This window comes from Propithecus coquereli, unplaced genomic scaffold (genome assembly GCF_000956105.1).
Source record: "Propithecus coquereli isolate 6110/MARCELLA unplaced genomic scaffold, Pcoq_1.0 Scaffold153, whole genome shotgun sequence".
In the NCBI taxonomy this organism is placed as follows: Eukaryota; Metazoa; Chordata; class Mammalia; order Primates; family Indriidae; genus Propithecus; species Propithecus coquereli.
The window spans coordinates 5,857,539-5,879,407 of record NW_012139747.1 but is presented as its reverse complement, the minus strand read 5'-3'; the positions used below and the strand labels follow the sequence as shown (position 1 = coordinate 5,879,407).

Below are 21,869 nucleotides of genomic sequence, written 5' to 3'. Positions count from 1 at the left end.
TATTAAAATAGACACACACATACACACACACAAGGAGGAAACTCTGTCATGGCAACCATACACATAAACGCCCAGATCCCAAAAACTTTTCCAGGCAAGGTCAGAGGACAAAAAAAAATGCAATTATATTTCCAAATTTGTAATCAAACCTAAATTTAAAAATGCTTTATAACTGCTCTTTGGAAATATGACTTTGGTGAATGAATAATGAACTTAAGTTTCCTTTTATCCTTTTTGTTTGTTCATTTTCCTGCCATCCCTAAACTGGAACTCTTTTAGGGCTGAAGTAAGAATCTTTGCTAGCATTCCTTCTGTTACCAACCACAGTTCCCTGCAATTGTTCCAGGTGCAGAGTGAGGCTCAGGACGCCATAAGCACAGCCTATTAGCAAATCTCTTCTCAACATGGACATCGTGTGCGTGGATAAAAGCATGATTTACTTGGGTTTATTGAGGCAGCAGTAAATAAATTTGGAAGCACTGAATTGCATTAGAAAAACATGACTGAGCATTTAAAGCTTTTTCTCAGTGAAATAAATGGTATGTTTGCTGACAATCTCTTTCCCATGCATTAATATGGAAGAAGTGATTTACCAAAAAATGGTAATAGAAACCAGCAAATACCTTAATTTGTGTTATTATCCCAGCCAATATAAAATTCGAGGAAGCAGAAATGGCACTGGCAGAGACACAGCGGTAGCAGCTGCTTCGCGACACCATGGAGCGTGGTCTACTTGAGGGAATGCCACGTTGCCATGGAAGCGAGCTGTGTCTTCGAGCTGCTGTGCCCCAGGGAAGGGGCAGGGAAGGGCGGAGAGCATCCTTCTTCTTTGGGTATTTGGCGGGGTGGGGGTGGGAGCACATCACCTAGCATTTTGTTCAATCTTTGGAGGACACAGGATGTATTCAAGGTGGTCCCTGCCTTCAAGGGACTTACGGTTAGCCTGGGTGCCCCAGCAAAAGGTATCTGCTTATATGGTAGAAGAGCTTCCTGTGTCCAGAGAAGGCACAGTTTATGAAGGCTGTAGCAGTCAAGTCTCACCTTTTCTTGGAAAAAGGTGAGATGTGAATTACATTTTGAAAAATAAACGAAATTAAAATGGGCTACCCTGATCCCACTGTAACTGTGGACTTTTAAGCTAGCCTATGTACATTGTGCTACTCCAAAATTACAGAAGTTTGGAGTTGGGTCTCCAATTCACCCAGTCTGACTTTCTGTACAGATGAGAAAACAGAAGGGGAGGGAAGGCCTAGGGAGAGGATACATGTGCTGGGAGGAATAAGATCACAGTGGGATGAGGTGGAAAGCAGCTGGAGGAGGGTTGTATAGGGCCAGAGGGCTGGTGACTCCACATCCCAGGAGCTGAGGCAGCGGGTTCCTCCTGGGTGACTGGAAATTCTGACAGGAGCCTTCCCACGTACCTCCAACTCCTCTATGAGTAGATTTCTCAGGTGGGTATAAATCTCTGGCCCCAGAGTCTCAGAAAAGAAGCTTCCCCCAACCACAGAGAGCAAATCTGACATTTTTAAGACAGTAATAAGATTAAGAACTTGATGAGTCTAGACAAGAAATGATCTTGCTATATTGTAAATTATATTCCATCTCTACTTTTTTTAAATATATTTTTTATTTTGGAATTATTTTAGAATTTACAGAAAAGTTCAAAGTACAGAGAGTTCCCATATATCCTGTACCCAGTTTCTCCCATTATTAACACCTAACATTAGTATGGTATATTTCTCACAACTAATGATCCAATATCAATTGTTACTAACTAAAGCCTATATACTATTCAGATTTTCTTAGTTTTTACCTAATATCCTTTTTCTGTCCCATTATGCCATCTAGGATTCCACGTTACTTTTATTAATCACGTTTCCTTAGGTTCTTCTTGCCTGTGACAATTTTCAGACTTTTCTTCCTTTTAGTGACTTTGGCAGTTTGAGGAGTACTGGCTCTGACTGTTTCTCAAAGGAATTTAAACCTACATGCTGACTGGGGATTTGATTGCCATTTAGCCATTTGCTTTTTTAAATGCTTCTTATCACTTATTTGACCTCTAATCTTGCGGTGGTTTGCATTGCTGGCCTTGATTTTCCATCCCTCACTGCACCCGTGCCCTCGCTGTGGCCTCATTGTGGAGTGTACTTCCCAGCTCTTGACTTTGGGATTGATCCTGTTGAGTTGGGTTGGTCAATGGCACGTGGGAAGAAGAGACAATAGGCCATGACTCCTGTGATTCCACTTGACCTCTTTTGCTTCTGTCATTGCCATGAGAAGAACATGCCTGGGTTAGCCCACTGGTAGCACAAGAACATGCCCAGAATAGCCCACTGATGGCTTGAGAAGGATGAGAGTCACATGGAGCAGAGCCACCCTCTGCCAAGCCGTGCCTAGATCCACTCATGCCAGCCAACCCCTAGATGAATGAACAATAACCAACAATTGTTGTTTTCAGCTTATGAGCTTTGGAGACATTTGTTATGCAGCACTAGTTAAATGATATGTGCCCTAATATCGAATGGACTGAAGACTTTATAAAAACTTAAAAAAAATTTTTAGTCTTTTAAAAAACCATTTTTCTGATAACGTGCAATCAAGGAGACTACATGCCTCACTGGGTTATTTTAATGTCTATCATGAGAGGACATGTTTCTCATTGGAAGCATGAGCTGCCTCACCTCTGAGCCAAAAGGATAATGTCTTTAGCTATTGACTAAGTGGAGTAATTTGTGAAAAACCTAAATTGGGCTGCTTAAGAACGTGTTCACTCATGTATTCATCCCTTCAATAGCTATTTATTGGGTGTCTTATATGTGCTGGTCCTTCCACTTGGTGCTGGACGTAGGAGTGAGCAGAAGTGGGCACAGCCCCGGCCCCCAGGGAGTTGACTTCTTGTGAGGGGTGTGAATGAAAATGCAATTACAAGGGGAAAGAGTTTCTCAAAGGAGGGCTGTTTGTGTGTATATTTATGGCGTCTCTGACCTGGTTGTGGTCTCAGGAAGTCTTCCTTGTGGAAGGCTGACCTGAATTCTGAAGCCGAGGGGAGCCGACTGGGCAGAGGAGGGGGGCGTTCTGTACCAAGAGAACTGTACAATGTGCAGCATGAGGAAGCATGGCAGCCTTGGGACGCTGAGAGGAGCCTGGTGGGGCTGGACTTCAGGATGAGGATGGACCGGCAGGTCAGGTGGGGACTGGCCTCCAGCTGCCCAGGATTCGAGCACACTGATTATCTGGGATGTCCCCACTTCGTACTGTAGGTGCTAAAGCAGAGAAAGAGACTCCTCTCTTTGTACCCTGGTAGCATGTTTTTTAAGCATGTCAGGCCTACAGCTCCTCCTCAGACTGTAACTCTTTGGGGAGGGCCAGACAAGCACATCCTGGTTAGAGACTTTTCCATGGGAGCTGCTGGTAGCTAAGCATTCCACAATAGGGGGAATGTCTGCGCAGTGTCATCTGGCAGCAGGAAGAGAGTTGATTGGGACCAAGGTGTGTTGGGGGTTGCTGGGGTGTCCTAAATAGGTGCTTCTTATAGAGAGGCCTCAGCAGTTGACCTTTGAAGTGGCCTGATTCCCAGCCTTCTAGGCTGATTCTATGAGAGATGCTCTTTTAATAAATTCCTTTTCTGCTTTAGTTATGTAGGTTCTATTTCTGTTGCTACAGACATGGACCCTGACAAGACTAGGAAGGTACCAGAACATGCCAGCTCTTCCAGGTCATATTAAAGAAAGTGATCATTCACCTAAGAACCTAGCGGTCTGTATAGAGGTGCTGGTGACAGGGGAGGTGACTGGAAGATTGGAGCCAGCGGTTATAGCCTGGTGTCTTCATTTGAGTTCTTCCAGACGAAGACCCTAAGACAAGGATTTGAGTACAAACAGTGTATTTGGGAAGTGATCCCAGGAAGCACCAGTGAGAGAGAGAAGGCAACCAATAAAGGGTATGTTATCAAGCTAGTTCCTACTGTGGGCAACTGCAGGTGAATCCCACTGGGAAACTCTGAGAACAGCACAGAACAGGTTTCAGGGTTATTCCATATGAGGGAGGAGGGAGCTGGAGTATTGATCCACCAGCTCCCATCAATCATATGTTGAGGGTATCTCCAGGATGGGAGTATTTACTTCCCAGGATTTCCAGTCTGCCCTGAACAAGGGCCAAGTGGGCACCCCCTCAGGTGAAGAGTTGAAGGTATTAGAAGTAGGAAGTCACAGAATCTCTGTTCCCCAAAATGGTCAGTCCTGAGGGGATATTGGTGGGACACATGAGTGTTTGCTCACCTGGAAAATACACCAGCTGGCCTTTAAATTTTATAAACTGAAAGTGCTATCCTAGGCTGAAGGCTGTAGAAAAAAACACTAATGAGAACCTTGTATTGTCCTCTGCCCCCTGGAAAATTGAGCAACTGAGAAGAGGTGTAACAATGTCCCACAGATTACTTTCTATGTAGTCCCTATTTATAATTTGTTTCTGCTTCAGAGGAAAGTTTAAAATATGGAGGAGAACTTGGTTTTGCAGTTCAGTAGACTGAAGTTAGACTCTTGGCTCCACCTTCATGGCTTTGTCATCTTAGGCATGTTATTTAACCTCCTGTTCCTGGAAATACCTGCTTCTAGAAAAGATGGCTGTGAAACAACTATTTTCTAGGGCTGCCAGGACAAAATACCACAGAGGAAGTGACTTAAATAACAAAAATTTATTTGCCCATAATTCTGGAGGCTGGAAGTCCAAGATCAGGCACTGGCCATTTTAGTTTCTTCTGAGGCCCTTCTCCTTGGATTATAGATGGCTGTCTTCTCCCTGTGTCTTCACATCGTCTTACCTCTGCATGTGTGTCTGTGTCCTAATCTCCTTTTCTTATGAGGACACCAGTTTCTATGGTCTGAATTTCCCCCAAAATTCATGTGTTGAAACTTAATCCCCATTGTGGTGATATTAAGAGGTATGACCTTTTGGGAAGTGATTAAGTCATGAAGGCTCCACCTTTATAAATAAAATGCTCTTATAGAAGAGGCTTCCAAGGGAGTTTGTCTCCCTTCCTCTTCTGTCACTCCACCATGTGAGGACACAGCGTTCCTCTCCTCTGGAGGACGTGGCAACAAACTATCATCTTGGAAGGAGAAACTGGGCCCCTAATCAGACATCATACTTGCTGGTGCCTTTATTTTTGTCCTTCCAGCCTTCAGCACTCTCAGAAATAACTTTCTGTTCTTTATAAATTATCCAGTCTATGTTATTTTGTTATAGCAGCACAAATGGACTAAGACACCAGTCATATTGGATTAGGGCCCGCCCATACAATTTCATTTAACTTTAATTACCTCTTTAAAGATTTATCTCCAAATATAGTCTTATTGTGAGGCAAGGGAGCTTCCACATATGCATTGCAGAAGGGCACAATTCACCCCATAACACCAACTAAATTACTTATCAAGATTGACAACTTACTCATTATAATTCCCTTTAAGACCCTTATCTCCACGTGTCTACCAACCCAAAGTAATCACAGTGTCATAAACTTTGCCAGTCCCCAAAATTTCCCTGCCTTGAAAGACCAACTCCAAAGTCACCCAGCTCAGGCCCTAAAACTATTTTTTGTGAAGGTAGTGTTCTCTCTTACTGCAGTAAGTCTAACAAACACAGCTTTGCTTATCAACAAGCTTCTCTGATGGTCTTCGGGGAGTGGATGGGATCAAATAAAATGATAAATGAAGACTCTGTCACAGTACCTGGCATTTAGAGGTGCTTAACCAATGTTAGTCTTCTTCCCTAGTTCAATTTCATCACAAGAGAAAGGATTTTCAAAGCTTGAAAAACAATTTTTATTTTTCTTCTTTTGTCATGCCCAATTGACAAAATAATCTTACTTCAAAGTCTTCTGTCTTTCTGTTTTGTCTAAATAAATCTATGTCTGATACAAGTCAACAGTTTCTAAATTAATTTCAACTCTCTCATAGTCCTCGGAATGTCGGAATCGATTAGAGGTTAATCAAAGGTTTTTTCATGTGTGATATAACACCATTGAACATGGCAGTTGGTGAGAATTTTGCAGACTCTAGCAGTTGAGTGTGAATTATGGAATCAACTACTGTTATGTAAATTACAAGAAAATGGGGGATAATTTCTCTTTCCCTGTAGGAGCAGAGCATGGCACTCTATATTGAAAGCAGTACTTACCACTACCTGATTTCATTTGAGTTACTTCTTTATATGCCTTTCTCCAAAGCAGAAAGTTACCAGGAAGAAAGGGTTATTAGCTCTGTACTTCCTATGTAATCCAAGACATGTTCTCCACACTGTAAGACCTCAGTCCAGATTGATTAAGTAGAATTGAATTTAGTCTTCAGCAGTGAGGAAAGTCTTGTAGAGTGAGGAAGGAGGACATTTGTTTGCCTTTCATGGGTGAGCTGCTTACCATACTTCCTTTCATTCAATCTTCACTGCGACCCTATGCAGTCAGAATTCCTATTCCCTTTTAACAGATGAGGGAACTGAAGTTTGGAGAGGATAACTTGGCCAAGGTCATAGTTTTGAGAAGTGACAGGAACAGAATAAAACCCAGATCTAACTAATATTGTTTCCTAATAGAAAAGAATTAAGGAAAAAAAAAAACCAATTTGCTTTCCTGTTGAGTGGCTTGTGGTAGATAATGTTGAAAACCAATCATTTATTTAAGGCAGCTGAGGTTTGCATAACAACAACATAAACCAATCAAGCAGGCAATAGAAAGGGAAAAATAGAAATAATAGAAATAATCAACAGGGCTGTTTAATACCATTTTTCTCGTTATAATAATGTTTTGCTTTCCATGTGTTTGCCTGGCTTTTAGTCACAACCTTTATAAATTTAAGCTACTCCTGACTTTCTGGTTAGTTCTCCTAGGATGGTTAAAGCAGAAGGACTAGGCTTGCCCATATTCCTTCTGTGTTCTCCTGTACAAGCCGAAAGCTGCTTCCGGAAACCCCTAAAAGTCTTTCTGTCTGAAGGTCTTTCTCTAGCATGCTAAGTTGTGTGCCTAAGGAAGCCACATGTGCTGGATGGAGAACTAATTGCTCCAGAGCACCCTTGAGCAGCACCTGACAGGGAGTTGATGTATAAATATCCTGACTTCTTCTCCATTGGTGGGAGCACTCTAAGTCATGTCCTACAGTTCCCCAGAGGTCCTCAGCAGGCCTGAGCCCCAGTTGTCTATGGTGGTAATTTGCATGAAAACACACACTTTACTGTCTTTATTCCCTTTCCTATCTCACTTCTTCCACTCCTCATTGGTACTTCCTGAGGAACATGACCTGAGTACAATACCCTTTTAGACCAAGTAGCCTGGTCAATGAGTGGGGACACAAGAATTCAGCTCTTCTCTGCTGCAGTTGATAATAACTGCAGTTATGAAAGGAAGACACTGACTCCAGGAGGGAGTGGTCTTGAGACAGAGGGAAGGAGCCTCTCTACGGTGCACTGTAGAGGAAGGAATCTAGGTTTCAGAATACATCCTCTGCACTCTATATGATTTCTGGGAACAACATGGATGAGAACTAAGTGTCTCCTGGGCATACACATTTTGCAATAGAAGGGCTCTCCCTGGAAGGGTGATTCACATACACATTAAAGTTTAAGAAGCACTGCCTTATGATTCTAAAGATAATATGAGGAAAATATGACACCTTGAGCTGCAGTTGGTTTTCCCTCATTACATCTACTCATTTACCTGCTGACCTGAGCTCTGTCTTTTCTTTCTTAAAGTATTTTCAATACTCCTTAGTCCTGACAGATTCTTTTTGGCCCAGTGTAAGTAATCTTACCTATCCTAAACATTAAGTCAAACTACTATAGCAACAATCTCAAACACTTTCTAATACCTTTATAATTAGCATATTAGTTATAAATTAGTCATGTAATCCTGGTCCAAAAAGGTCACCTTTCTGAATTTAAGTTGTCAAAGGAAGGATTTGAAAACATCTGAGATCCATTCTGTCACATGATTGCATGATTCTAAGTCCCCAGAATTTTGGTCTGATGACAGAGATAAAAGCATTTCCAAGAATACTTCTGTGGTAGATTACTGGAGTAGTGATCCTGATTTATTCCTGCCTCCCTCTATCTCTTGAGTACCTCCTGTTACACTGGCCCCAGGCTTGGGCATGTGACTCGAATTGTCCAATGGGCTATAGCAATTATGCCGTAGCAGAGGTTTGAAAAGTGCTTGTGTGCTGGGGTGTGTTCTCTTGCTTCATCTTGGAATACTGTGATCACCATCATGTGAATAAACCTGGGCTAGCCTGTTGGAGACACAGTGCCCATTCCCCTAGAGCTCCCCAGACAACAGCCAGCACTAAAACCAGAAATGTGAGTGAGGCCATTTGAGACCAATCAGCTTCCACCCACACTGTCAGCTGACTGCACCTACATGAGGGACTCTAAGCAGTACAAGTAGAAGATCCGTCCAGCTGAGCCCATCCTAAACTGCTGACCTGGATTATTGTGAGCTAATAAATGCTTTTTTTGTTGTAATCTACTAAACCTTGATGGTTTGTTACATAGCCAAAGCTAACTTCTTATAACTTTTTTGTTTTTAATTCTCCATTCCAACTTTGTATAGGGGCGCAGCTTGGTAACTATTTACAAGGGGGAATTATAGAAACCCAGGTATAAAAATGTCATTTTTTATCATCAGAAATTAGTTTTCCCTTTTATAATGGATTCGTTAGTGGCTCACTAATGATTAATTCTTGGTTGACTACACCCAATTTGATGAAAAAGAATACATGTTTTCCTCACAAAACATGCTCCTTTCTCAAACACTGGGTCAGAAAGGAACATTATACATAACGATCTGGGGGCTTTTATTCTTTCTCTCTTTCTTCCCCCCTTTCTGATTGCAGCTGAATTGAATGATCCTGCACCAGCTGTTCCGATTGTGTGCGTACTCTTCCCGTGGGCTTCTTGTCTAAAGTAGCAGATGTATTTCTCTCTGTTTTCCTGAAGAAATGACAATAGAAGTAAATTGTGGCCCCATAGCTTATTCAAAGCTGCTGAAAGCAGAAGCAGGCTTCAGAGAAACCCAGCAGAACTTTGACATTTGTAGGCGTCCCCAGCAGATGGTGGTTGTTGGGTGGAATGGCCTGTGGAGATGAAAGACCACCAGCCACAAGTGGTTTGGGACCTTATTGCTTAGAAAATGACAAACATACTCATTGTTTCCTGACTTAAGTCAAAATAAAACAAACCAAAACAACTCCCACGCTGCAATCACAGCCACTTGACATTACCCAGCTCATATACAATGCAGAATGCATTTTGCCATTGAAACAGGGGCTGATACTGTTGTTTTCCATCTGTATGGCACTTGGGCAAATGAAAAATGTGATGACAAACAAGTTGACCTCAATACAGTTTGGATCTTAAATGTTCTTTCCTCAAAGACTGGGTTTTTCTTTGGCCACATTATGGATGGAAATGGAACTGGAAGTGTTGCTCTGTCTTCAGTTGTCTTTGGCACTAGGAACTGTGTTCCAGCTAGGAGCTCATTGTGAGTAAGTAAAGCAGCATGTAACCTGGACGGCAGATCTTAAAACACACCTAGTCGTCCAACTAAAAACATCTAAGGCCCAGGATGGACACTGGAGATTTCTGGCACATCAAAACAAATTTGAATGACACATAGAGTTTTAAAGGACTGTCTGTAAAATGGAATCAGGCAAACATTTTTTTTTTTCTCTTCTGATTTATATCCTTAATCTCTGCCAAAGGCTAGCTTCCAGCTATTTGGTTAATATTAATCTTTCCAGCCATTTCATAATTGTCTTTCCTGCATCTAGAGATCTTTTTTTAAAAAAAAAAATATTTTCTTTGTTATTTTCTAATCTTTCCTGTATTATTTATGTACTCTTTTTATTTTTTTAAAAAAACTCTTTCCATGTCTCTTTTATTTGGGGGTAATATTTTATTATTATTTCTATTTTGAATACTTCATATTTGTCCTCTTTCAAAAAATGCCTGACAATTGATTGTACACATGGACAAAAAGCAACTGGAATGAAAACATCCTAAGAGGATGTTGGAGGGATGGAGGGTCATACCGGGGTGAAGAGGAACAGATGGCAGCTGCCAATGAAAGAAAAACTCCTCTAATAAATGAAGATTTAGTTACCCATTTTTCAAATTCAAGTTTGCCAAGCAGGACACTAATGGACACAGCCAGAATTAGCAGGCAACACAATGGGATTTTGCAAGAAATCATGCCCACTCCAGTGAGAAAAGTGAAGTAAAGATGTTTTAACTGGGAATGGAAGCAGCTTTGGAAAATTCAAATGAATATTGGACCTATATTTGCAGAATTCACAAAGATGTTCCCGGGAGGAAAGTTTAACAGGGGCAAAAATTATTTATATATAAATATTCACATTTCTCTCCCTCACGCCCACCACTTTGTACTGGAGAACAGTTGAGTCAGCTCCCAAGTTCTTCTTTATTATGGAGACTTTGCAAGCTGAGAGAAAATTAATGCATGTGGAGAGGCTAAGTTTATTTACTTAACTAAGAGCTAGCTGGAGAAAGAATTTGTTGAAAGAGAAAAAAGCCTTTTAGGCAGAGTGTTCAGGGAGCTGGAAGATGTCAGGGCAAGAAGAAAGGATGTGACGCCCTCACATAGATGGGGAAGACGGGAAAGGAGAGAAAAGTGAACTTCCATTAGCATTCTTTGGAGAAGGTTAGGAAATACTAGAATTAATTTTTAATGACATCTGACTGCTGGACTGGGTTTCTTTAAAGACTGCACTACATGGGGCCTGAGAATTATTTATGTAACAGAAAATCTCGTTATGCATTCAACTCTTACAATCTAGCTGCTGTATCACAATATCACATATCACAACCACAACATCACGCGTCACAGTATCGGAAGCATGGAGGTGGTGGAGAAAGGGGGGCATTGTTAATTTAATGATCATGCACAACTTGATAGTTTTATGATTCTAGCTTTCTTGTAGGAATGTGTGTTTTCTGTAGGGAAGATATCATCCTGAATCCTGGGAAAGAATGCTAAGTTGCCAGCCCTCTAGTTTCCCTTAGATCAGACCCTGCTGCTGGGATTTGAGAGCAGGAAGTTTATTGGAAGGTGGTCCCAGAAAGCTTTGGTGAGGAAGAAAGGAAGGGAGACAGGGAAGGGAAGGAAACCAGTAGAGTGTGTTTTTAAGCCTGTTATCTGAAGAAAATTGTACGAGTGGTTGCTGCCATGGTATTTCATCTACATACACACTTGCAAAGAGTTGAAACACACAGTGGCTAATACATACATACATACATGTATACACACGTCTACATATCATTTTAAAACATTTGAACGACTTGTATAAATGACTGTACCCATGGTCTTTTTCACTTCCCTCAGCCTAACTTTGGGTCAGCAACAATCCAGATAGAAGTAAGCACAGAAATGTTTGAGGACAGCAAAAAGAGAGGCAGGTCTCGTGGGGATGGGAGCTAATATTTACTGAGCAGGCACAACTTGCCCACACCGGGTGCTGAGTGCTTTCCGTGCATTAGCAACCCTATGAGGTCAGGACTTCTGTGAACCCCAGCTGACCGATGAGGAATGAGCCACAAAGAGGGTAAGGTTTAGGAGTGGAACCCAGGCGGCCTGACTTGAGAGGCGGCGTTGACCTTGTGCTGCACTTGCTCCCAGCGGTAATGATCCACTTGTCAGCCGTAATGATCGGCTTGTTAATGGAGATGCCAGCGAAGCCCGGGTGGTTAATCTTTAACGCCGGGAAGTGGACACAGCTTTCGTGTCCAGGGAACCCCTGGATACCTTTTTGCCTGCGCATGCCTGGTGGGTGTGTCGCGCTGGCTGTGGATTCACAGCACATGCGGTGGGACCCGCCGTGGGGTGAAGCCACGGAGAAAGGACAACAGTCACAGGGAGTGGGAACCTCTGCCCGACAGGAGACCACATGGCAATTCACATTCACCCAGCTCCAGATAACGTTAGGTTTTCTCTTCTCTCATTTGTTCATCGCGCGCTGCTCGCTGCAGGCACCTTGCTGGTTCTCTGGCCTGTTGGGGCCCAGGTTGCTGGGTGTGCTCCAGGGCTCTGCCCTGCGGGGAAGGCGGTGGGCACGGCACGGAAGGGAGGGCAGGACAAAGGCCGCTGCCTCTGCAGCGGGTATCCCAGACTCGCGGAGGCTTTTCTTGGCGCGTGGGAGAAGTGCGTCCTGCGGCGTCCGCCTAGGAGCGCGTGTCCTCCCCAACCCCACCACCTCCCAGCCAAGGGCGGGAGAGTGGGCTGAGGAGTTCTCTAGCCCAGCAAAGCATGAACAATCAACCAAGTTCACAGTTCACTTCTAAAATAAATATGCAAGGCCATAATTTGTTATGCTTTTCTGGATTCTAAAAAAGCTAATTTTTTATTTTCTTTTTCTTCTCCTTCTTCTCTAGCCCCGCCCCCACCCCCAACCAACACATTCAAGAGGACACACACCATGGCCACCCCACCACACCGCATTTTGAGTTAAATTCGTGTCAGGCGTCAGAGCAGGAATTAGCTCTTGGAAAGACTCCAGAGGTTACAGGTCCTGGCACCCCGGCTGTCAGGCTGGAGCGACTCGTAGGACTGCATGGGCTTTTGAGGGGAGATTCCAAGGGAGTGGTCTACTTGCTCATTTCCCTGGCTTATTTTGGAGAGGATTTGAAAAGCTTTTCAGCATTTACTATCTCTTGCTGTAAGGAAGTCCTTCCTTATGTCCATTCTAAATCTTCATTTCTGTAATTTCCCAATCAGCACATCCCCAAAGAGCAATTTTGCCAACACAAAAGGAACATTAGACACAGCAAGCATAAAAGGAGGCACACTTAGATTAGCAAACATTTAAGAAGCTTCTGATGACATTAAGTGGCAAAGGGAACATGTAAAAATTTAATTTGGGGGGCCAGTGACTAGCAGACACTGAACAATTGTAAAGGGTCTTTATAAAAAAATCAATAGAATAAATCAATATTCCCCTTCTAGAGAAATAATTTTAAAAATCATTCAGAAGTAACAACTGGTGTCTTTGGGTTCATCTGGTTTAATGTGCAATAAAAGCAGAAAAAAAACAAATCCACCTTCACAGACAAGCCAGAAATCAACCTGCAGGTCACTTTGTGCTGCTGCACATTAACCTGTCCCCCAGCAAACTGGTCACATTGGAGGCAATAACTAAGTTATTCAGAACATAACTCAGGAAATACCCTTTTAGTCCACAACTGCTAAAACAATGGAAGTTCCTCCATGGATGATAACATTGCCTGGAGTGGAAGAGTTTCACTTCCTGTGGATTTGGAAAAATCTGCCTGGCTTCATTCATGCCTACTTGAATCTAGACGCCCCAGCATTGTTTTCAAGCCTGACTCTGCTTTTCCCCAATATTTCAAAGTTGGTGCTTGATGAAACACAAAATAAAAAGCTACATAGAAAGAAAATCGAAACAGATTGGAAACCTTGAAAATCGCTAAATGGGAGGTCTATTTAACCAGTGAGGTGCTGTTTCAGGACAGAGTTAAATGGCTAAAATTGCTCAGTTTTGGGTCACTTGCATATCTGTTTGGCAACATATGTTAATACTCAGAGTAATTCAGTCTCTTTGGGGCAGGGGCTGGGGGGTGGGGAGCTGGGGCTTAGGTGTATTTCCTACTGGAAAGAAGCACTTAGTCTTCGGTAAAAACAAAAGCATGTCATTAGTCACTGCTCTCTTGGCTGAAAAATGGAGTTTTCAGAGTTTACCTTGTGCATACAAGCTATTCATTTACAATCAGGAACACATGATTTGCGTCTCATTTATCTATTAGGAAATGTTCTGCAAATGGGTTTGGGCTTGGATTTTTCAATGGGCTGATGGAACAAACATCCACCCTTTTATCTTCCAGACTGTCAGCAGCAATGTTCATGTCGGCCTGCCATTAGCAAGAGTTGACTTGCAGAGAGAAACCTTATAAATTAGAGCCCATTGTTAGGTGAATCACCCAGCAGTGACCCAGAAAGCAACTCTGGAGGCCTCTCTCCTCTCCAGAATACAAACAGGTTGGGGAATGAGGTTGGGGAGGAGGAGGAGAAAAGTGGGATTATGGTTTTCTTGTTTTCCAGCCTCTCTCTGCTTTCCGCACAAAGTAAGCCACGCTAAGGTCTTACTTAAGTCAATTACTCCCTCCTGGGCTTTAATGCTGTCTGTGGGCCCCCTCGGAAACAAAAATATGAGTTGCTTCTGGGGTCCCATTTGGTGGTGGGGGTCAGGAGTGACAGCGGTGGGATGGGGAGAGTGGGCACATCCCTGTAGAGATAGTTTTACAATATCAGAGGAATAGCTTACAAGTGCTCTCAGAATTACGTGTCAGCCACTGACCGCATGGGGCTTTGAAGCATTGGAAATGTGTCTGGTCCCAGTTGAAGTGCGCTGTGAGTGGAAAATACACACTGAATTTTGAAGAGTAAGGATGAAAATAGGAATGTAAATATCTCCTTAACATAACTTAGAATATTGATTACATGTTGAAATGATAATATTTTGGGTATGTTGAGTTAAATGAAATGTGTTATTAAAATTATGTTTTAATTGCCCTGTCTTACTTTTTAAAATGTGCCTACTAGACAATTTAAGATCACCTATGTGGCTTCCTTTCTATTTCTAGTGGATAGTGCTCATCTTGATGGTGAATTCAGAGAGGAAGACACCATGTTGACTAGGGTAGTATCCCAAATTTTCCTGTTGGAAAGTAAAGTACTCGTAGGAAGAGTCTGAAAAGAAAGGGGAAAGACTTGGTTTTGGGATATATAAATCTAACCATTATAAAGTTCTAGACACAGAGTTGTGTCTGCTCTGTTTCCTAGTTTATTGTAATTTCTTTGGGGCCAACTCAGTGGCTATGGCTAAAATGCTTCTGGAACATTCCACCCTAGCTCACTGCTCCATCACCACTGCATCTCTCTTCTCACGAGTCTTGAAGAGAAATTGTGCATCAAGAAGTGGAAAATTTCTTAATCAGGGGTCAGGTCAGACAGTTTTATTGTTGTCCTGATAATACCCAGACTTTCTGTTTGTCCTTGGGTTGGTTGTTTGAACACTCTGCACCTGGCTTTCTCACTTGCTAAAAATGTGAATATTGGGCCTGCTGACTTCATAGGATTGATACATGGATCAAGTGAGATAACGACTTCGGAAGTATTTTTGGGAAGTATTAAATGGTTCTTAATGAATGGGTCATTACTGGCCCTCAGAAAAGAAGAGCGCTAAACAAGGAAAAGAGAGGAGGTACTTCTTGAGCAATTACAAGGAACCAGAAGTCCCCTGTTTCCCTGAATCTGAGGTCAGTGTGATTATTTCAACACTGATTTTAGAATCTGGGCCTGGCAGGAGGACTGGGCCAGAATGGACAGCTGACTTCTGAGTTTTGAAGTCCATGAAATCTAGTCTTTGAACCTGAAAAATGAGAGTCTGCCTTTAAATGTCATTTGCTTTGCAAAGAACCTTTGATGAAATGACATGTTTGCAGCCAACACAGATATTAATAATTCTCAATAATAGAGGTTGCAGAGTAGAGCAGTCAGCTTATAAGACCTGCATGGAACATCTTTTATTTATCTGGGTCCCTCTGCTTAGTTAGGCTTGCCATGGGCAAATACTGAATGAGGAAGTGAGAGAAATGCTATCCCTACAGATCTTTTGAACAAGCTAGCTTTGAGGGCATTTGGAGTATAAGCCAATTACAGAAGGAGGGAAAGAGAAAGAGAATTATTCTTGGAGATATTATTAAACCTATAACATCAGGCTTGGAGCCATTGTTTTCTGTCTTGCAAAACTCACAGCCTCCTATTTCACTCTAGTCTAGATTCCATGTAGGATCATCTATGGGGGTTGTGCTTCCTGAAAATGGACTGTACCAGGATCAGAAGATGTAGGTTCTTGTCTCAGCCTTGATCTATCTGTTATAAACCACATAATGAAGGCACATCAATCATTGTCAATGTGCACTTTAATGGCCCTAGGTGCATCCTAAAAGCTGAGAACTTCTTCACATTCTCCAGAATGAAATGATAGATCACTCACTTTTAGATTTAGTCATCTACTTGCCTGGTCACCTTGGAAGACCAGGAGTTTACGATTCCAGTTAAATGATGGTACCACCACCTACCCCTTCATCGTTCCTATTGGGATAACAATCAGAGTGCACATGTTTAAATTTTTTTAAGAAATATAGATATATGAGATTTTCATGTAATATTTATCAGGAGTTATCAGAAAATAAATTATTTCACTGAAGTGAATTTTTTCAGAAACTGAAACTTATCAATTTAGCACCAAATGTTAAAAAGTAGGTGTTTTCAATGGAAGTCTTTTTAGAATCTACTACAATGCAGAATAGGAATTAATATTTTTTTCTTAAAGGCACAAAGTTTCATTATGATGTTCAATTAATTCATAGTGATGAAATTGGAGGATCTCAGAGAAGATTTTCTCTTTACTTAATGTCCTCAAACTACTATGGTTGTTGATCTTTCTGATGGTCTTTTTTCCCCTTCTACGCACGGAAGACCATTTATTCATTTATTCCATGAATATTTTTTGATGGCCTGCTTGATACAGGGGGCTATATGACCTATTAGGTATATAAAGATAAATTAAACCCACTCCCTGATCTCAAGGAAAACACTATACAGAGAGGGGACAGACTGATTTTGAGACATAAGTTTCAATAGGAGAAAATATAGCTTGAACAACTGCACATGCATGGATTGGCAACAGTTGTTTTTGGCATTTCAGAGGTCAAGGTAAGATGAACAAGGCACGTTCTCAACCAGTGGGCTATTATCGTATTATTATTATTATTTTCATTAGCTCTTTTACATGATTGGGACTATCAGATAATAAAATTTCAACATAAGGAAATATTATCATGATTGCTTATTATCATCAATGTTTTTTACCTTGTAATAGCAACCTAACCTTCAGACATAGTGCCTGGGGGAAATTTTCAAACTTTAGAGGTCTGCTTTTGCATTTCTAAGCCATTATTAGGTGGCAGCCATGTCTTAGAGCATCTTTAATCAAGGGGAGAATATGGTGGATGGAATGACTACTGTATGGAAATTAGGAGAACTGTTTTTAAACTTCAGCTCTTCTATTATCTTTCTGGAACATAGTAAGAATGAGAAGATTGTATTTAGATCAACAAAGTCTCCTCTAGTTCATCCACTGTGCAAAAATGACCATGGCACTTCGCTTCTCCCTATATACTTGACTCGCTCCCCTTGCAATGTGACTTTTCAGGTCCTTCCACCAAGAGGCAGAGCCTATTTCCCTCCCCTGGAATCTGGGCTGGCCTTATGACCTGCTTTGCTATTAATATTTACTCTGTGATAGGATTTGGCAGAAGTGAGGGTGTGCCAGTTCTGAGGTTAGGCCTCAAGATGCCTGGCAGCCTGTGTTCTCCTTGGGACCCTACACAGTCACCAAGCTGGGCTGGCCTACGGAAGAGGAGAGACCACAAGGAGCAGAGTTGAGTCAGTTCAAATGTCCATCAGAAGCCCCAGGCATGTTTGGGATCCTGGCTAAGATCAGCAGAGTTACCTACATGACCTATAGCTGTCCACAGATGCACGGGGGAGCCACCTAGCTGAACTCGGTTTAAATTAATGACATGCAGAATAGTTAGCTAAGTAAATCATTGTTGTTTTAAGCCATTAAGTTTTGGCATGGTTTGTTACGCAGAAACAGCTACGTGATGCAGGTACAAAACTCCCTATGCTCCAGCCACCTGGCCTTCTTTCTATTTCTAAAATACATTGAATTCATTCTCTCCTTAGGACCTCTGCACTTCTGCCTAGAATAATGGTCTTCTCTGAGATCTTTGCATGTTGAGATCTTTTGTGTGTGATTTGGGTCTCAGCTTTAATGTAAACTCCTTGGAGAAGCCTTCCCTGACCATCTTTTCTAATTGCACTACACAGTTATCTTCTATCACATTGCGCTGCTTTACTACTCTGTGTAGTATTTATCATTTCTTGATATATATTTTTTACTGATTGATTTTAAAATTATCATCTATCGTATCTAGTTAAATGTAAACTTCATGAAATCAGGGAATGTGCAGTATCCCCAGGGACTACAATACTGCTCCTGCTACATTGTAGAGAATTCAATAAAATCTTGGCGAGGGAACAGCAGGCATTCTTTAAAAAGTGTCCTGTAAACTACGGATAATTGAAGCCCACCTGTACTGGCAGCATTCTTAAAGCTCCTGTTCTGTCCCTAGTCATCTCTCGGGCTGTACCTGCCACTGCCAACACCACCCTTTGGCCACACTAGGTTGGGTGTCATATTCCCCAATGGCTTAGTGACTCTGACTACTTCAGAATGGCCTTGGACATAACTTCTAATCATCTAAGGCTCTCAGCTCAAATTTCAACTCTTTTCTTTATTCTCTGGTCACCAAAGAGAATTAATTATTCTTTATCTATGTTTTTAGAGCTCATAAAAAATGTTTCTATGATAGTCTTGTCCATTAGCCTGAAAATTCATTGAGATTAGGGACTATTCCTTATTCAACTCTATATTCTCAGTGCTTGACAAGAAAGATCTCTCAAAATACTGGCCAAATTAAGTAAGATAAAGCCAGTGAAATTACTCTGCAAGGTGTAGTGTTGCACGGCATAGTTTCACATTGCAAGTGGCTTACCCTCTTTTCAGGAATTATAATCTATAAGACTGATTAATCTTACAATTTAACACGGTTGACACTTTCTTTTCTAGATAGACTTAGCTGATAAGACATTAAAAACGACATCTCACACCACCCTTAGTGGAATGAGTGAATCAGCCAATTGCATCCAGCCTGTTTTTTCCCACAAATTATCTATCTAAATGAGAGACATGACGTTTGGATTCCAAAGCTTTTGCTAAATACCAGTAGAGTTTCAAGAGAGACTTTTCTCTAACACTTATGGCAAAGAGTTACCATTAGATTTGACATCAGTTTCTTCAGGAAAGGTATAAAGGCTGAAGGTTGCATGCAGTTCATCCTGTATCATTCTGTGCTCTTCACATAGGACATAAAAATGATTCTGGAGCCTTTGTAAGCGCTTCTGTTAATGAACCCAATGATCTAACCAGGACTTGCACAGGTGGAGCAATAATGAGAAATGGGGCAAGGGGACTGAGAGGCAGAGTCACTGTTCCCATGGGAACAGTCCCCTTCCCACAGTAAGCTCCTCCATTTCTCATTAGTGTTGCACCTGTAAAGGCCTGGTCAGACCTTTGCACATCTAAACTTAGAGAAAAGCAGTTTCGCTTTCAAACTCTAATGCCTGTTAGACACACTAAGTCATCACCTTCCTGGGCCATCTTCTGTTTGAGGATTCAAAAGATTCTTTTTGGGAAGCTTCAGCCTTTTCTATCAGTCAGTATGCAGGCGCACTCACCAAAGGGCTTATTTTTATGTATTTTTTTGGGGGGGTGCATACTGTACTTGTTCAGTGTCAATGCGAAATTGAAAATAAATTATCTGTTTAACATAACAATTTATCTACAAAGAAACAATTAAAGAACTAAAGAAGTTCACATAAACTTTGCACAAATTGCATTGCCAATACTCTTTGGCTAGAGGGAGATAAGATTGCATTGTTCATCTTTATGTCCATGCAATTGTGTTTTAGAAAGACCTATAAAAATAGTTCCTCCTAATAAATACAGTGTTTAGTACCCAAACATTATTCATGCAAATTCTGCCCTCATTCTGGAAGTAACACATTTGCAGAAAAATGTCTAACTAAGAAAAGACCGTGGCACTCACAATGAGAATGCCTGACAGTAACAAAATGCATCATGTTCTCTAGCTGCCTTGGAAAAAACAGTTTCATGTTGCAAGATGCTTACCCTCTTTTCAGAAATGCAATAGAACTTTCTTACATCTAAAATGCCAAATAGTCTTGGGACAGACATCTATTTAATATTGTTTAAACAAGTATTTCCCCAAACTCTTGGACCATAGGGACATTTTCTTGCCTAAAATTTATTAGTAAACATGTTTTGGAAAATGCTGCTTTGACATAATTATTTTTCAATGCAGCAGAAACTGAACTCCCTCTTCGAACCTCCTGGATCCCAACCAGTAGGAAGCAAAAAAATGGTACCAGGTAGAGGCAATGAAAGGCCGTGAAATGAGATTGGGAGAAGAGGGTGCTGGGAGGAGCTGCAGCCAGTCTGGGTGGGCTAAGCTATGGCGGATGACTCAGGCAGAAACAAAGCAAAACAAAACAGATCACAATGGGAGGCTAGGAGAGGCAGACTAAAATTACTTTTGACTGTACTCTAGTTACAGCTCTGTACTGCAAGTTTTCTCTCTACTATGTCTTCTTTTTAAGAATAATTAATCAAACTTTTGCTATTTGTTGTTAGTATTGTGGGTAAAATTGAGAATAATAGCTAATGTTAATTGAGTGCTTGCCATGTACCGGGCCCTATTTTGAATGTTTTGCATATATTACCTCATTTAATTTTCACTAGGACTTTCTGAGGTGGGCATTTTTATTACCTGCATTTTACAAGTGGGGAAACTGAGTCACAGAGTGGCTCAATTATATATGGTCACATAATTAAGAATTGAGCTGTAAGTAGAACTCAGAAACAGTAACTTCAAAATCAATTATTCCATTAAGTTCACAGATTTTTTTTTAATGTATAAGTTGCCTCAGGGAAATTACATAAGCACCCAGAAAAGTTTCCAAGTAGAGGAAATAGATAAACAAGAAAAATGAGGAAAAGGGAGTCTCCTGCCCAGACTGCTAGTCCAATGTCCCTACAATAGTTTCTTGTGTACTCTTTCAGAAAATTCTATCTATTAACCAGTAATTGATTCTTAAAAATATAAGAAATTTTGGAGTGGAAAAGCTGATCGGAGTGCAATGCTGAAATTCTATCTCCCTAAGTCAGAATATACTATTATTTTATCTCTTTTAGGCTTTTAAGCTGTTGTTGCTATTCATTCTGTCCTAAGTACTTATTGAGTGACTACTATGTGGCAGAAATAGTTCTAGATATTAGGAGCATAATGTGAATCAGAACATAAAAACTTATAATTGGTCATAATAAAATAAGTTATGTTTATTGAGTGCTCATTTTGAGCTAGTCATTGTGCTAAGCACTTTCTTTATCATGTATCATTAATTATCCATAACAACCTTAAGAAATTGTTATGCTTATCATCCCCATTTTGTAGATGAAAACAACTGAGGCTTAAAGAGGTAAGTGACTTTCCCAAAGAATCCTTATTTGATAGTCATGGCTCAAGGGGTCTCATACCAGAACCTTGTGTGTGTGTGTATACATATATATATTTAAATCACTAAGCTATACTAATCCCCTTGCCTGTAAAGAGCTTGAACAATGTAGGAAAAAAAACAACTTGACATTAGAGATATGGGGAAATTCAAAAGGGAAAAGGCCAGAATTTATAGGAAAAAGTTCGGGAGGAAAATACGTGAAGGGAAAGAGTTATAATTTTCTAGGTTCTCTGGTTCAAGATGTCAGATTGAGCCCCACTAAATTTTCTTCTCCCATTCCAAACATAGAACACACCGAATACAAAAAGATGTTATTAAATATATCTCCATGTTCAAAAACAAGGAAGGAAACTCTTCCTTAAACATAAACAGAAGACAAGAATAACAACAGCAGCAACATATTGGAAAAGAGTGAGGTCTGAAGCTCTCCATGCTATTTATAACCAACACTGGATAAAGCCATCAAAGTGGGTTCCTCTTTTTTTGTTGTCTCCTTTCCTGGCTTTGGTATCAAGGTGATATTGGCTTCGTAGAATGAGTTAGGAAGGATGCCATCTTTCTCAATATT

The 21,869-nt window shown here is 41.1% G+C and overlaps 1 protein-coding gene across 2 annotated transcripts in view; it reads right to left on the bottom strand.

Annotated features, from left to right (window-relative positions):
* PCSK2 (proprotein convertase subtilisin/kexin type 2) overlaps positions 1 to 21,869 on the bottom strand; it is a 234,742-nt gene that overhangs the window by 136,534 nt on the left and 76,339 nt on the right. The gene's annotated exons all lie outside the window — the stretch shown is intronic.